Genomic DNA, 16595 nt, shown 5'->3' on the forward strand with positions numbered 1-16595 from the left:
GGACAGCTTAATCACTGGATGATTAAAATAATTTTTATCTGTGCTACTTGGTACATATAAAGTCTGAAGATGTTTCAACATCCTGAGTTGCAAGTAGACATATTTAACACAATTGATTTTTTTGTTTTTCAAGTTTTTACACATCTTGTCTTTTTTTAGTTTTTGCTTTGGGGTGTGTGAACTTAAATAAATAAGCAGTTTATTTGTAAAAAAAAATATGTATATCTCTCTATTCAGAAAAAAAGGAATCAGAGTGGTTTACAACCACTTATAGGGTCTGGGTTCTGTTTGCTTTACTGTAAGAGTTGTTTGTTTTTTAGTCATCATTTTTTATTTGGAAGTTCCTTCTGTTTGATGGCATCATAAATAAAATGGCCTTGGTGGCACAGAGCGTCTTCCATCCATTTTGGCTCATGGCCCAGCATTGGCCTAATTTAGACAAGGAAAGCCTAAGTACTATTGTCTACACTCTGGCTATTTCTAGGCAATATGTTCTGCATGGCATTGCCTTTCTGGGTGGTTTGGAAACTGCAGTGGGTGCAGAATTCAGCAGCCAGGTGGCTCATCAGAGCAAGGCGGTACAAGCACCTAGCACCAATCCTGACCCAGCTGCACTGCAAGCAGCAGCACCCGCTCCAGTGGCAACCAGGTATGGGAAAATATGACGTCAATTTGCCATTTTTTCCAGTCTTATGTTGTCCTCAACATTTCTATATCAGTTTGTAATTTATTTATTTTTTTGGAACATGGAAAAGTTATCATGAATATTCATTAGCATCTTAGTGTCAATTTCTCAAAACATGTGCAAATTTTGGTATGAAATTTCCCCCAATAAGTATATTTTTGCAAAGCAATTTCCCCTAACAGAATGCATTTTTGTGTCTTGCATTTTCTTCTTCTAATATATGCATTTATATGCACACTTCCCCCAAGCGTATATTAATTTTTGTACATATAACCTGGCTGGAGAATGGCATTGTGCAATTCAGGGACATGCAAATTTTGAAGAAAGGCTGTTTTGGTTGGTGTATTGCTTTGGAAAGGGCAAAGTAGGTAGGCTCACTTTTAAATGTGAACTTAATTTAATGTAAGGTAGCCTGGTAACAACAGGTGTCTCATCCTATTTCTCTCTCTCTCTCTCTGCTTGACACAACCATGGATGTGTCATCTAGGGCAACAGATGCAGGATTCCCACTACCTTATTGGGGTCTTCTCAGAAGAACAAGATCAGCAAGCTCAATTCCAAGTCTCCTATTTGGCAACTTCCACTCCTGATCTCCCCAGGCACTTTAACCACCAGTTGCATACTCTAAACAGTCTACGCAATGTGAGAGGACAACACACCCTTGTGTGGGTCCAGAACCCAGTACAGCTCAGATATCCAATTCAGGCTCGGGTTCCTTCAGGTGAACCGGCAACAGCTGCAGTAGGAGGAAGATGGGCAAGTGCTGTGGGCTTCGGCCAGCCAAGAAGGTGGGCAGTCATCGCCGAGACCAGAAATGGCATGACAAACAATACAAGAAGACACATCTGGGTACTGCTTTGAAAGCCAACCCTTTTGGGGGAGCTTCTCATGCCAAAGGAATTGTCCTGGGGAAAGTTGGTGTTGAAGCTAAGCAGCCAAATTCTGCCATCAGGAAGTGTGTCCGAGTTCAGCTCATCAAGAACAAAAGGAAAATAACAGCCTTTGTTCCTCATGATGGTTATCTGAACTTCATTGAGGAAAATGATGAAGTCCTGGTTGATGGGTTTCGTCGAAAAGGGCATGCTGTTGGTGACATTCCCAGTGTTCACTTCAAGGTTGTTAAAGTAGTCAATGTTTCTCTGTTAACATTGTACAAAGGCAAGAAAGAGAGACTAAGATAATAATATCTGTGATGCTGCTTTCAGCTATAATAAAACTTCTCATTTGACAATATGTTTCTGAGGAATCTTTTCATAGTAGTTCAGCTTTTTGTAGCATGGAAGTAATTTCACAGCAAAATTCTCTCTTGTACAAATTGGGTTGTTTTAACTTTTACATGGCTTTTCTTACTGGTCCTGTACAAGTGTGGTTTCTAATTGGACTGTATATGATTGCAGCCTCAGTTGCAGAACAATTTGGTTCCATTCTGAACCACAGAAATGAAAGCGGTATAAATGAATGTCTACATATTAGCGACACTTTAAAATTCATTGAGTCAGTTCTTTAATACTTGTGCAGCAGTGTGTCACTTTCTTTTAAGTATTGACATAACTAAATGTTAAATGACAATTTTTTGCTTGATGCTTATGTTGCTGGGCTTGCTTATTTAAAAAAGGAGAAAACTAAAAAAAAAAAGAGACAGATATCCAATTCAGCAGTAAATTCAAAATTATAGAAGGTAGGAAATGGGGAATGACAGTGAATATGCAGTTCAAAATGGAAATAAACACTCATATTTTTATTTAATTTATCACATTTCCTCCAAGTAGCTCAAGATGGTGCACCCAGCTTCATGGCTGAGTGGAGATTTGAAGCTAGGGTCCTAGGTTCAAGGGTAAACTCAGCCGTTCTCAATGCAGATGGTCTTGAACTGCAATTCCCATCATCCCTAGCCAGCATGGCCATTGGTCAGGGATGATGGGAGTTGTAGCCCAACAAGATCTAGGGAAGCAGAGCTGAGAAAGGCTGCTCTAACCACTACTGAATTCAGCCAGTTTCCCAGCCTAGCTTACCTCCAAGGGTTCTTGTGAGGGTAACCACCCACACCGCTTTGAGCTCCTTGGAGGAATAAATAGATAATAAATAAAAGTTACATCATGTCATGGCTAAAAACGTGACCTAAATTCTAAGAATCCCCTGGATAAAATCTCACCTCAGATACAAACACACCAGATTGCCTCACATTATGTTTTAATCATCCGACACTATTAGTTAAATTATCAGCAAGTGAATTTATCCAATTCCTTTTCTTCACCACTTTTCCTTTCTTGAGTCTCTTTTCTGTGCTTGTACTGTCAAATCATTTACCCTGAAATAGCCCCAGGGCTGAAAAAATCACAGCCAAAATATCTTAACTAGAAAGAATATTATTTGCATTTTTTCCTCTACTCACTAGCATTTGTGTATTTTTCACCAAATTATTGACAGATGACAATATCCTATAACAACTGACAATATACATAATAGGGGTTTCAGGCTCTTTCTACTTCTTCATATACATTCTGTGTACGTGTGTAAAATCTGCAATTTGCTGCCAACAATTATCTCTGTGTACTACCCTTATCTACAGACATTAAAGGATTCCTTAGACCCACTTGCGTGCATTCATTGTCCACCAATACTATTACAAGCATATCGTCATCATCCCATATTCATCATGTAATTTAATGATTCACATAAGGACCTTTTTAAAAAGAAAAGAAAAGAAAGAAAACTCAGTCCTTTTCCTGTTACCAAAACATCTGCTCATAGGGGGAAAGAGAGAGAGAGGAGGGAAAAAATCATCTTTGATTTGATTTTATTGCAGGATGCATGCTCAGTCGCTAGCCTGACGAACGCCAAGATGCAGGCGAAACTGTGTGGACCTTGCCCCTTTTTTGGAGTTAACCAGTGAAAAAGCTGCATCTGTTTATTCTCAGACATTAGAGCTACTAAAAGAATAAGACATCAGAGGCCTGTGAACGAGGAGCTCTTTTAAAACACACAAAGCCTTCGCTCCCGAATCCACCTTAACCAGTTTAGAGAAAAAGCTTTTGGCACCAAGTCTGCCTTCGGTGAAAGACTGATAATGATCACGAAAGACATTCTGTGGGCTCCTGCTCCGCTCACTTCAAAGGCCTTCTCTCTTAATCAACATTAAATCATCATTTTCCCCTTGCACACAGGACAGCTGTACACAATCTATTTGTTTTAAAACAGATTATGGCTAGTTTCCCTGCTAGAATATATGCTGCACTGATTTTTCTTTCCAAAGAGAGAGAGAGAGAGAGAGAGAGAGAGAGAGAGAGAGAGGTTTTTAACTGGTTTAGCTAGTATAAACTCCTTCCCATCTGTACAGTCTAAATATCTTTCCAGGATCTGGCCATTATTTTGGCAGTACCACATTATTTTATTGGTATCACAGGGGTGTGCACGATCTTCAAAGCATTCTCCCCAGTACAGTGTTGCAACTACGAATCAGGCTCATCCAGACCAGGCTGCCCTGAGCATTAGACTCCAGGAATTCCATCCTGGGTTTTAAAATGTGGTTTTCATTAGAACGGGGATTTTTTATATTTTTTTAATGCTAGTCTCCCTACCTCGAACATTTGCAGGGATTGTTTCTTCTTTTTCTTTTTTTGCTCCTCTCCAAAATGCCAATAATTGTATAAATTCCAGATTTTCGGTTGCATAGCCCATTGAACCCAACGGGACTTCACCTCTGATAAGATTTGTACAGAATTGCATTGTGAGCAGGACCTGGTTGACCTATGGGGGGTGCCCACGAATTCTAGGTTGACCAGAAGACATTTTATTGCCCAATTAAAGTAAATGTAGATTAAAAAAAGATAACTGTTGACTAATTAGTGTAAGGCCCCTTAAAAAAATCAGCAGATTGCCTTTTCCCAGATCAGTTCCAAAGATATATTGCAAAGGGCAGTCCCTTTGTTTAGTGGAAGAAGAAGCATTGTGACCCTACAGTGACCCATCTCTAGGGTTGCTTGGCATTCTGTAGTCTCTTTTCTGTAGTTGGTTACCAGAGTGACAGCATATACCATCAGCAGAATTGAGCAGTAATAGAGCTTTTCTTGGACATTGGAAAGGATTCCTTTCCTGACCATACAAGATGGCACAGTCACACATGCCTTAGTTAAATCAGTAGGATCTCTCCATGCTGCCGCCTTTGAAAACTAGTTTAGCTACTATAAACCCCAGCTAGTACAGTTAGCAATATGGCCAGGTTTTTTTGTGAGGGAGCACACAACTTCTCTTTTACATCACTTACAATGGCTGCCAATCCATTTCTAGATACAATTCTAAATGCGGGTTATCACTTGTAAGGTTTTACAAAGTCTTGGGATCAGGAAGGATAAATAAAGGCCTGTTTCCTCCCATACGCTGAGATTATTTGAAGAGGCCTCTTTCTGAGGTTTGGTAGGAAGAAACATAGGAAAGGGATTTATCAACTGTACCATCCAGGTTTTGGAACTTCTTGTCCTTGGAGGTCCATTTAACCCCCTCCTTGCTGGCATTCTATCTTAAGTTACTTCTCTGATCATGTAAGGAGGCCATCTCTCTGCAGCCCCGCCTACCAGTTCCCAACCAGTTCCCAAGCCTCACCCTCCCATTATCAAAGAGCAGATTTTCAGGTTGTGCAGAAACAGCAGACAGAAGGGAGATATGTGAAAATTCTAAACCATAAACCATGAACTCTGTTCATATTCACGGAAGTAAAGTTAGGATCAAGCAATTTAAGCTTTTTTTCTTCTTATTTCAGCACACCTCTGCCTGATGGCCTGATTCTATTTACTCCCTTGTCATTAATTGCTGCTTTTCTTTTGTTGTCTTGTTTATGAAACTCTTCTAGGATTGTGGGCATTTGGAGAACTCATTTTGCTAGCCACCTTAGGTGAATTTTTAACAGAAAGGTGGAATGTATGTTCCATTAGTTAAGCTCTTGTTGAAATCAGTACACTTTTGTAACTCCATAGATTTCGACGGGTTTACTTGGAGTGTGTCTTAGATGTCCACCACTGTGGTCTAAACCACTGAGCCTCTTGGGCTTGCCGATCGGAAGGTTGGCTGTTCAAATCCATGTGACGTGGTGAGCTTCTGTTGCTCTGTCCCAGTTTCTAGCAGTCTGAAAGCACCCCAGTGCAAGTAGATAAATAGGTACCACTTTGGCGGTAAGGTAATTGGTGTTTGCGTGCACTCTGGCACTCGTCACACTGTCCCGTTGCACCAGAAGTGGTTTTGTCAAGCTGGTTACATGACCTGGAAAGCTGTCTGTGAACAAATGCCGGCTCCCTCAGCCTGAAAAGTGAGATGAGCGCCACACCCCATAGTTGCCTTTGACTGGACTTAACTGTCCAGAGGTCCTTTACAAACTTTACCTTTTACCACCCTTATTAAATAATGAATAAATAACAATATTTTTTTATTTTAATAATAATAATAATAATAGAAAGCAAGGCCAAAATCCTCAAGACATAGTAGTTTTTTGCTTTTGTTTTGCTATGCAGTGGAGGTCACTCTGAATTGTACTGATGACAGCTGTCTCCACATGCAATCTATTATCGCACATGGATTGGACAACATTCTTCACAGTCATTCAAATCACCCAGTCCGTGAACTGTTGCAGATGAGTGGCTTATTGCCCAGACAGAGAGTTGCCACAGAATGCAGTTTAAGGCAGTCCCAGCATTGTGACTGTTCTATTATGTGAAGCAGCTTCTTAAATTCTTCCAGCTTAACTAAGAAACAAGTTAAAGGCACATCTAACCAGTGAGTGGAATACACAATGGTACTTGCTTAGTAGCAGCTGAAATGGGTTGGATTGGCCGCCTTCTAGCATTGTAGAGCTGGATCACTTCTCACGACAAAATCGTCTTGGCAAATAATGACAATGTTCACCAAACGAGATTACCGGTAAATGCAACGAAGGCAGTGACATCACCTTAACCAGCCTATCTTTGGGGAAAAAAAGAGATAGTATTTTAAAAATGACCAAAATGTTGGTTTTATTTGTGGAGTGTATCTAAAGTGAATCCACGGGTATACCTAGGTGTTCACTGCAAGGAAATTCCAAAGTGACGTGGAGTGAATATTTTACATATGAACGAAATGCGCAAAACAAGTCATACAGTTTGAATCACTCCATCTGTTTCTGTTGTTCAAAGGCAGCTCATCAAACAGATCTGCTCAAGCAATGTCCATTACAGATTCTCACTGTAATATAAATTGTTGTCTTATGTTGCTGGGGGTTTAGGGAGGTGAGTGATGGCCTTAGTCTGAGTGTGCTTATATAGAGATACGTCACTGCCTGATGATGTGTTTCCTCTGTAGACACAGAGTACAATACTAACTATTTGTCAGAGGGATGCCAAAGCTTTATACATCCAGCGTATGAAAGGATATGAGATCCTTGCCAACTATAACTCTCACTCGTCTCTAAAACATCAGCTCACACTCTGTGTGGAGACTATTTTGAGAACAAGCATTTTAAACAGTTTCTCTTCCAATATTAACATCTTGTAACTTTCAGAAGTACAAATGTTTCCTGTTTTCTTGTACCAGAAGTAAGAGTCCAGGAGTGCCGGGGGTGGGGTATCTCTTCAAGACAGCAGTATCCAAAGCTGCCAATTATGGCCTGTCAAATTCTAGAATGAAAAGTATTTATGTAGTTTTGAGTCCACAGTTGATGAATGTCTCAACAAAATGGTATTTTATTCTCAGAGAAAATATTTGCTTTTTTGACCTTTACAGTAGCTATAGTGCTGTCAGGGACATTGTTTGTGCTTGAACGTGTACATTCAGAGTCAGAAGACATATGATTTAATGAGGTTGGGTTCCTCATATGAATTTTATGGGCCATGATACTCTTGGGACATAAGAGCACCAGAAGAAACGTCCAGCTGGATTGGACCAAAGTTTCATCTAGCCCAACATCTCATGTCCACAGTAGCCAGCAAGATGTTTGGACAGATCACAGAGGCCCACAATTTGAATGCATGGACAGCAGCCTTCTCCTGCTGCTGTTCAAAGGGATCTTTCTGATCCTAGAGATAGTTTCTAAGCCATCATGGCAGCTTACCACATTCTGATGCACTTGGTACATTGTTTAGAATTCTGTAAGATACAAGCATTGATCCAAAGAAGAAAAAGGCACTTGAATTGGTTTCATTCTAAACTAATAAGAATTTACCTGAATAAGACTGGCAGCATAGGTGGTGTCTGGACAGACACAATGTTGATTCTTGCTTCTGTCCCGTCCCCCCCCCCCAATATTGGGATGACATACTATTTCTTTGTGCTTATAGGGGTGAGGCTACATTACTGCTAGCAAAGTTGGGGTGAGATAATAGCTTAAGGGTACTGTCTTTGATAGGGGTAGTGGATAAAATTGATTCAGTTCACATTTACATGCTTACTTACCTAATTTGTACTTTCCAAAATGGTACTCAAACTGAAACATAGCCACCCTTTGAAATTTTCAGTTCACTGAATTGTGCAATGCAATGCACCAGCAACATGGTGTGTACAAAAATACTTATATTGGGGTGAATTGTGCATTAAAATGCATATATACAGGAAAATAACATGCAAAAATATTTCAGACTATACCTGCCACCACCCTAGCCAGTGTGGCATTGACAAAGTCCAAAACATCTAAGCACATCAGATTGTGGATGGCTGTGCTAAGCATATCTCATGCCAAGCTCTGATGCAGCGGCAACCGCGAACATCATTTGATCTGCCTCTGGTGCTAGATGAGAACTTCCATTTGGCGCTGGTTTGCAGAATTGATATTCTCAGCTCCCCTAGGCTAGGTTCTGAGTTCACCCACTTTTCAAGGACAGGACAGAATATCTCTTGGTAAGTGAGACAGAGTCAGGCATATGCCACTCATATAGCTCCATTTTAGCTATGGTTTATTCCACAGTGGCAAAAGTGAATGACCAGGATCAGTCATGCCTTTGGTATAGGCAGAAAATGTACTATTGAAATACTTTGCATATTTGTAAGAAAGTATAGTGGTACCTTGGGTTAAGTACTTAATTCGTTCCAGAGGTCTTTTCTTAACCTGAAACTGTTCTTAACCTGAAGCACCACTTTAGCTAATGGGGCCTCCCGCTGCCACCGTGCCGCCGGAGCACAATTTCTGTTCTCATCCTGAAGCAAAGTTCTTAACCCGAGGTACTATTTCTGCGTTAGCGGAATCTGTAACCTGAAGCGTATGTAACCTGAAGCGTATGTAACCCAAGGTACCATTGTACACTGATACAAAAATTGCTCAAACTGAACATGGAAAAGCACAAAGACCACAAACATATTCTTGAGTAGCCTCATTGATTTTTGCTTAATTTGATCTTTAGGATAAGGTGATACAGTGGTACCTCTGGATGTGAACGGGATCCATTCCAGAGCCCCGCCCACATCCTGAAGCGAACGCAACCCACGTCTGCGCATGCGCGGGTCGTGATTTACTGCTTCCGCACATGACGTCATTTTGAGCGTCTGTGCATGCATGAGGGGCAAAACCCGGAAGTAACATGCTCCATTACTTCCAGGTCGCCGCAGAGCACAACCCGAAAATATTCATCCTGAAGCATATTTAACCCAAGGTATGACTGTACAGACATTTTTAAAGTGTGAATTTATAGCCAATTTATACGTGACTTTGGAAATAAGATGCATTGATGTCAATGGCAACATTTCCATTGACTCCACTGAGACAAGATTCCATCAGTATTCTTCGTATGACTCATTAGCTACAAAGCCAGGAACAGGACAGAGGAAAATAGGATGCGTTTGCAAAAGGCATCAATCCTCCTTCTTTGGAGCTGAAACCATAGCTGCCCTTTCTAAATGAAAAGGGGAAATGATCTGAAATAGATTTTGTTCCTCGGCATTTCCCACAACTGGGACGTGGGTGGTGCTGTGGGTTAAACCACAGAGCCTAGGACTTGCCGATCGGAAGGACAGTGGTTCGAATCCCCATGACGGGGTGAGCTCCCGTTGCTCGGTCCCTGCTCCTGCCAACCTAGCAGTTCGAAAGCACGTCAAAGTGCAAGTAGATAAATAGGTACCGCTCCGGCGGGAAGGTAAATGGCGTTTCCGTGTGCTGCTCTGGTTCGCCAGAAGTGGCTCAGTCATGCTGGCCACATGACCCAGAAGTTGTACGCTGGCTCCCTCGGCCAATAAAGCGAGATGAGCGCCGCAACCCCAGAGTTGGTCACGACTGGACCTAGTGGTCAGGGGTCCCTTTACCTTTACCTTATTTCGCACAAAAATAATTAGATAGGAAGAGCCATGCTGGATCAGGCCAGTGGTCCTTCTAGCTCAGCATCCTTTTCACACAGTGTCTAACCAGATGCCTATGGGAAGCCCATGAGCAGGGCTTCCATCAGAAGCGTACAGTCTTCAATTGTGGAAGTAAAGATAGCCATCAGGCCAGCCTTTAACCTCCATGAATTTGTCCAATCCTCTTTAAGGACAATCCAAGTTTTTAATGTCTGACGTTTCATCGCTTTTTATTATTATTATCATTAATTTTGTTGGGAGCCGCTCAGAGTGGTTGCGGAAACCCAGCCAGATGGTGAGGTATAAATATATTATTATTATTATTATTAGGCGGTTGTCACTGCCTCTCCGGAATCTTCCACCATTCATCTTCAATAACTGTCCATGAGTGGTTTGGGAAGTGGTGGACACATGACATTAGCCACAATCCCTATCTATCCCATCATTTCTTAGAAAATTCTGGATTTTTGATGCACCCCCCCCCAAAAAAAAAACACAAAAAACTGCCAGCTTCAGGTCAATTTGAGAACAAGAACAGCCTAGCTGTGTTTATAAACTGGTAATGTGAGCACGGCCTAAATCTTTCATCGTGTCTTGTGCAACTTGCAGGCGTAACCTGTGAATTACTCCCTTTGAATTTCTTTGCAAGGAAGATTCTGAAATGGGCAGGCTTTTTTGGATCACACCCACAGCTGTTCTATCCTACAGAATGGTGTTTATGCCAACGGTGGGGGGACAGCATAGCCAGTGGTCAGGGCTGATGGGAGCTGTAGCCTACCAGCATCTAGAGAGCCTCAAGTTCCTCAGACCTGGTCTATACTGAAGCATTCTCCGCTGAGAACAGGATGTGTTGAATTTTCACCTTGTTAGAAAGGTAGAGCAGTGCCAAAGGCCTATTTCCACATTGCCTCTTGAGAAATAAAATCTTTATTGATGACATAATTTCTGAACTATCTAAGAGGAACTTAAGAAAAAATAATAATAACATGGATCTATCCTTCCTGTTCTACCTAGTGACCTTTCTGTACCTTTGACCAATGATCACCCTTTAACTCATCCTTTAATACAGGTTTAATACAGGTGGCCCTCCAAGTGTTGCCGAACTCCAGTTCCCATAATCCCTGGCCACTGTCACTTCTTGCTGTGGCTTATGGAAATTGGAGTCCAGAAACATTTGGAGGGCCATAGTTCCCCACACCAGCCATAATGTATATTTATCCAGTTCTAGTTTAGGTTGCACCCTCGCTATTGACTCCTGCTGTGTGTGTTTAAATAATGATAATGATAACAGAAATACTAATCCTACTGCTAATCACATAAACTTTGTGAAGTCAAATGCTATCTCTGGATGGAATTTTAGAAAAAAAACATTGCTCAATATGCTAACTCTCCTTGTCTGCTTGCCTTGTCACCACCCCGTAAAATCAAATTTATATGTGTCTATAGAATTCTATTGGTATAGAAAATTTACCATGATATATATATATATATATATATATATATATATATATATATATATATATGTAATTTTTATTAGTTTTCAATGATTATTTTAATAATGTTATTTTAAGATTTTGGACAGGTGTGCCAAGATAAGTTTTGACCAGTTGACTTCAGTAGTGAGAGATCATGGAATCATAGATTTGAAGAGTTGAAAGGGACCCTGAGGATCATCTAGTCCAACCTCTGGCAATGCAGGAAAATGTAGCTGTCCCAGACGGGGATCGAACCTGCAACCTTGATGTTATCAGCACCATGCTCTAACCCAATGGTCATTTAAGCCATGGACTTATTTTCTGTTGAGTTGACTGTGCTTAACTGCAATCCTATATGTGGCTGCTCAGAAGTGAGCTCCATTGAGTTCAATGGAACTTTCAGATAAGTGTGTATAGAACTGCAGTTTAAGTCCACTATCCTATGCTCACTTCCCTATGTTTAGGGAAGCTTTTAATGTTTGATGTATCATAGTATTTTAATATTCTTTTGGAAGCTGCCCATATGGGTGGGGTATAAATAAATTATTATTATTATTATTATTATTATTATTATTATTATTATTATTATTATATTACCTGTGAGTAAGCCCCGCTGAACACAGTGGAGCATACTCCCAAGTAAAAATTCATAGAATCAGACTGTAACTTTTGCTTGATTTAAAGTTTCATAGATTTAGTACTGAAAGAGTCAGCTGTGCCTTACCATTACAATCCTATTTAAGAGGTTTCTACTGCCACCTAGTGGCCATCCTTTTCTTTGAACGGCAGCCTCCAAAGATGGTGAGTTCTTAATGTCGCCAGAAGTTGGCTCCGTGGTAAAACTCATTGCCCACCCCATGCCTGTGACTGTGAGGGCTTCTGCGCTAGCTAAATGGACACCATACACTTACTCAGTTATTCCAGAGATTCTAGGCATCATTCCCAAACCACTTCATTTCTGTATTTCTGTTTATCAATTTTCCTGGCGATTTAACTGGTGTGAAGTGTGCAATCTTTGGTGTGTAGCACAATTGTCTTGTTTTCTTGCATAGGTAGTGATGCGGCTGATTAGGGTAAATTTTCCTATATCTTTCTGTTAGTATGTTGCATTAACTACCTGCAGCAGAAATTGTGAGGACTTTCAGAGGAAATGGGGGAGTTATGTTTGATGTGGAAAATAAAATTGTGGTGAAATGCAGGAAGGAGAAAGGAAAGGAAAACAGGACATTGGAAACAAGTTGAACCTTGTCTTCAGCTTCAGACTCTATTTCCACCCCCACCTCACTTGGACTATTTGGCTGTGGCTGCCAGCCTTCACTGTTTCGTACATAACAGCAATCTTTCAGGGCTTCTTAGGTAACCGAAGGCAGAAGGTCTGACCTCCAGAGAATTTCAGAAATCTCCTTTATCCCAAGGGACAAAAGGGAGGCTCTTGCATGTACCGTATTTTTCGCTCTATAAGACACACCAGTCCATAAGACGCACCTAGTTTTTGGAGGAGGAAAACAAGAAAAAAAATATTCTGAATCCCAGAATCCAGAACAGCAAGAGGGATTGCTGCGCAGTGAAAGCAGCGATCCCTCTTGTTGTTCTGGCTTCTGGGATAGCTGCGCAGCCTACATTCGCTCCATAAGACGCACACACATTTCCCCTTACTTTTTTTGGGGGGGGAGTGAGTCTTATAGAGCAAAAAATACGGTATCTCTTGAAGAACTGCGGCTTAGTTACTTCTAAAGGCATCACATCAGTAGTCTTAACCACCCTTCACTCAAGAGAATTGAATGCAATCTGTGAAAGCAGAAAATAGATACGCAAGACCAATGGTGGGGAACCTATGGCTCTCCAGATGTTGTGGACTCTAACCAGAGTCGGCCCAAGATGTTTTGGCACCTGAGGCAAACTGTAAAATGGTGCACCCCTCAACAGGGGAGAAGGGGTGAGTGAAGATCTACATCAGAAACAAAGGGGGAGTAAAGATCTGCTTTGGGAACAAGAATGAGAGACCAGCGACAGCTGTACTTGCCACTGCAGCAGCAGTGGGCGATGCATGCCTTGGAGACTATATATGGTACTCTGTGGATCCTGCCGCCTGAGGCAGGCACCCCACCTTGTTTCATGAATGGGCCGGCCCTGACTCTAACTCTCATTGGCCACAGTCAGCATGAACAATGGCAAGAAATGATGGGAGTTGCAGTCCAGCAGCATCCACTACTTTTTTTTTGTACAAATACAAAACTTGTCATTATGGTTTCCATTCCATTATATCTACATAGCACTTCTCTAGACATTTATTCCAAAGGTAACTACTGAATATTATTGAATTCTACTCATAAAGTGCAGTCTTATTATCTAGTTCCATAGTCTTTAGCCTTTCCAGACCCCAAACACACCATTAATCCAAATATGCATTTAGGGAAACATTTCTTAATTTGTTCTCATGTATTTGGATGGTTGGTAATGCTGCTGTTGCAACTCATCTTGGATCAGGCTCTGAACTAGTAGTGGCTTGTGACCCACTAATTGAAGACCATTGTCAGATGGGGGTGAATTTAAACAAGCACCTTTTACCTTCACTGGGAGCCAGTGTGGTGTAGTGGTTAAGAGCGGTAGACTCGTAATCTGGTGAACCGGGTTCGCGTCTCCGCTCCTCCACATGCAGCTGCTGGGTGACCTTGGGCTAGTCACACTTCTTTGAAGTCTCTCAGCCCCACTCACCTCACAGAGTGTTTGTTGTGGGGGAGGAAGGGAAAGGAGAATGTTAGCCGCTTTGAGACTCCTTCGGGTAGTGATAAAGCAGGATATCAAATCCAAACTTCTTCACGGCAAATTTTCACAACATTAAGGGCCTGATTTAAGGAAGATGGTAATGGTTCTATTTGGGGCAAGTATAGTAAAGGAACAGAAAGACTTCCCACTACTTCAGTCTCTCTGTAATATCATCATATCTGAAGCATTTTTCCTGACTGGAGAACAACTCATTTTCACTCCAACTTTGGCAGATGGAAATGTTATTAATTATATTAATAATTGTTGATATTTGTTAGTCATCCCACAACACAAGTTCTCAGGGCAATGTATGATAAACGAGCTAAAACAATGCAAATAATATAAAATGAAGCTAATATAATATTAACAAAAATCCAGTCACAAAATCCAGAACTAGCTTACAGCAAAACAAAATTTCAACCACCATTTATTCACTTTATCACACAGAGAGTTCGAACAACCCGGGTGCGGGAATGGGATAACAAACTCCCATGAGGGAAGTCATTTATGCCTAACACATATACTTTTCTCTCTGTGTGTGTGTATTCGTGACCAGAGAAACATAGGAATTCCACATGTCATATGGACACATGACAACCTCCCCGCCCCTCCGCACTGAAATCCTATCTGTGTAAAAGAATAATCCTATATGAAGTGGCGCTCAAGCTATATTGCAAGGCACTTGAGACAAAGGGCAGGCAAAGTGACCACACAAGGACCTATAGTTCTACATCAATCCCCTGCCCAAACCAAAGCCTAGAGAAGGCACTTCCTACTTCAAATACTACAGGAAACAGCAACAACATCGACTTAGTTCAGAGAGAGAGAGAGAGAGAGAGAGAGAGAGAGAGAGAGTCATTCACAATAGCTAATATCAGTTTTCACTATAATGTACTAGTGTGTTCTGAAGCACATAATAGAAAGTGATAAATATAAACCAGAGGTAGGAAACATTCCACCCCCAAATATCTCTCTCTCTCTCTCTCTCAGTGGCGTAGCGTGGGTTGTCAGCACCCAGGGCAAGGCAAATAATTTGCGCCCCCTAACCCATGGATTTGTGCCCCCTAACCCATGGATTTGCGCCCCCTAACCCTAACCCCCAGATGTTGCGCCCGGTGCGGCCGGCCCCCCCTGCACCCCCACGCTACGCCACTGCTCTCTCTCTCTCTCTCTCTCTTTCTCTCTCTCTCTCTCTCGGGTTGCATTCCACTGGAGCAAATATGTCTGGGTGCACATGCCAGTGGTGGGTGGTACCAGAGCCCAAAGGGGTTGGGTATAAACATCCTCCCCCCGTGCCTCTTCAGAGAAGAGTCAGAGCACTTGCAGAAGGATTCCCTCCTTGCCGCTTTCCCTTTGTTCATCCCTCCATCCATTTCAGTTCCTCCTCCTGCCTCTGTCCTTTTTCTACTCCCATTCTTCCTGTCTCCCTCCAGGCTTCACTCTCCCATGTGTAATTAGGCTTAGGGCCACAGGTAGCTCTCAGACCTCAGGTTGACCAAAGCTGTTATGAATATTGTCTTGAGTTGCCTCCAGTTCAAGGACACGATTCTCTCGGGGTCATTTCATGTATTGATGACCAGGGAAGGGTTAATTTTCAGCAACTTTTATTATTATTTTGATTGCTGCTACACATGGCAAGCTCTTGGGATGAGGCCAGCTCGAAAGCATAGAATAAGTACCGTATTTTTCCGTCTATAAGACGCCCCCATGTTTAAGACGCCCCCTATTTTTGGGGACTCAGATTTAAGAAAATGGGAGGGGATGTATCTGTGTATAAGATGCCCCCTAATTTTTGACATTATTTTTTAGGAGGAAAACCTAGTCTTATACATGGAAAAATACGGTACATTTATTTTTGTTTTTTTAAAAACCCATGCTTTAAGAAATCAAACATGGAGATAAGCATCATTTAAAGAGCATCTATTTTTACCATTTAAGTTCATGGGAGCCTTACAGCTCATCATTTTACTGAAAATGCTAGATTTTTTTTTTTTAAGTGATAGCCTAGAGGAGAAAAAATGTCTGTTCATCAATTTCCTGTTCTTCAAGAGATAACCACTGCATCAGCCGGCTGGTTTATCTTTACCCCCAGGCAGGAAATTTATCATAATTTATTCTAGTGCATGCTAAATTGGCCTTGTTGATTGCTGTTGCATAAACAATGTAGAACATTTGCCTTGGTTAGGGCTGGCACTGATGTGGAGCATAGATTGGCTGAGGAGTTTCAATTTAGTGAAGTGGTTGTAATATTAGTACAAACACCAGTGTTATCTAGCAAATGCTGAAGAGCTTTAAAAAGACCAGGGAGGGAAATCATCTGGATATTTCCTCTGTGCAGTGCTAATGGGCCACTTACTGAAATATATCTGTTTGGAGAGAGAAATCCA

General features: G+C 41.5%; 1 pseudogene across 1 annotated transcript; it reads left to right on the forward strand.

Annotated features, from left to right (window-relative positions):
• The first annotated feature begins 1374 nt into the window (after positions 1-1374).
• Positions 1375-1916, forward strand: LOC307223992 (small ribosomal subunit protein uS12 pseudogene; annotated as a pseudogene). The gene has a single exon. The product of its transcript is annotated as a small ribosomal subunit protein uS12 pseudogene (transcript).
• The last annotated feature ends 14679 nt before the right edge of the window (positions 1917-16595 follow it).

The sequence above is a fragment of the Podarcis cretensis genome, assembly GCF_951804945.1.
Source record: "Podarcis cretensis genome assembly, chromosome: 9".
Taxonomy (NCBI): domain Eukaryota; kingdom Metazoa; phylum Chordata; class Lepidosauria; order Squamata; family Lacertidae; genus Podarcis; species Podarcis cretensis.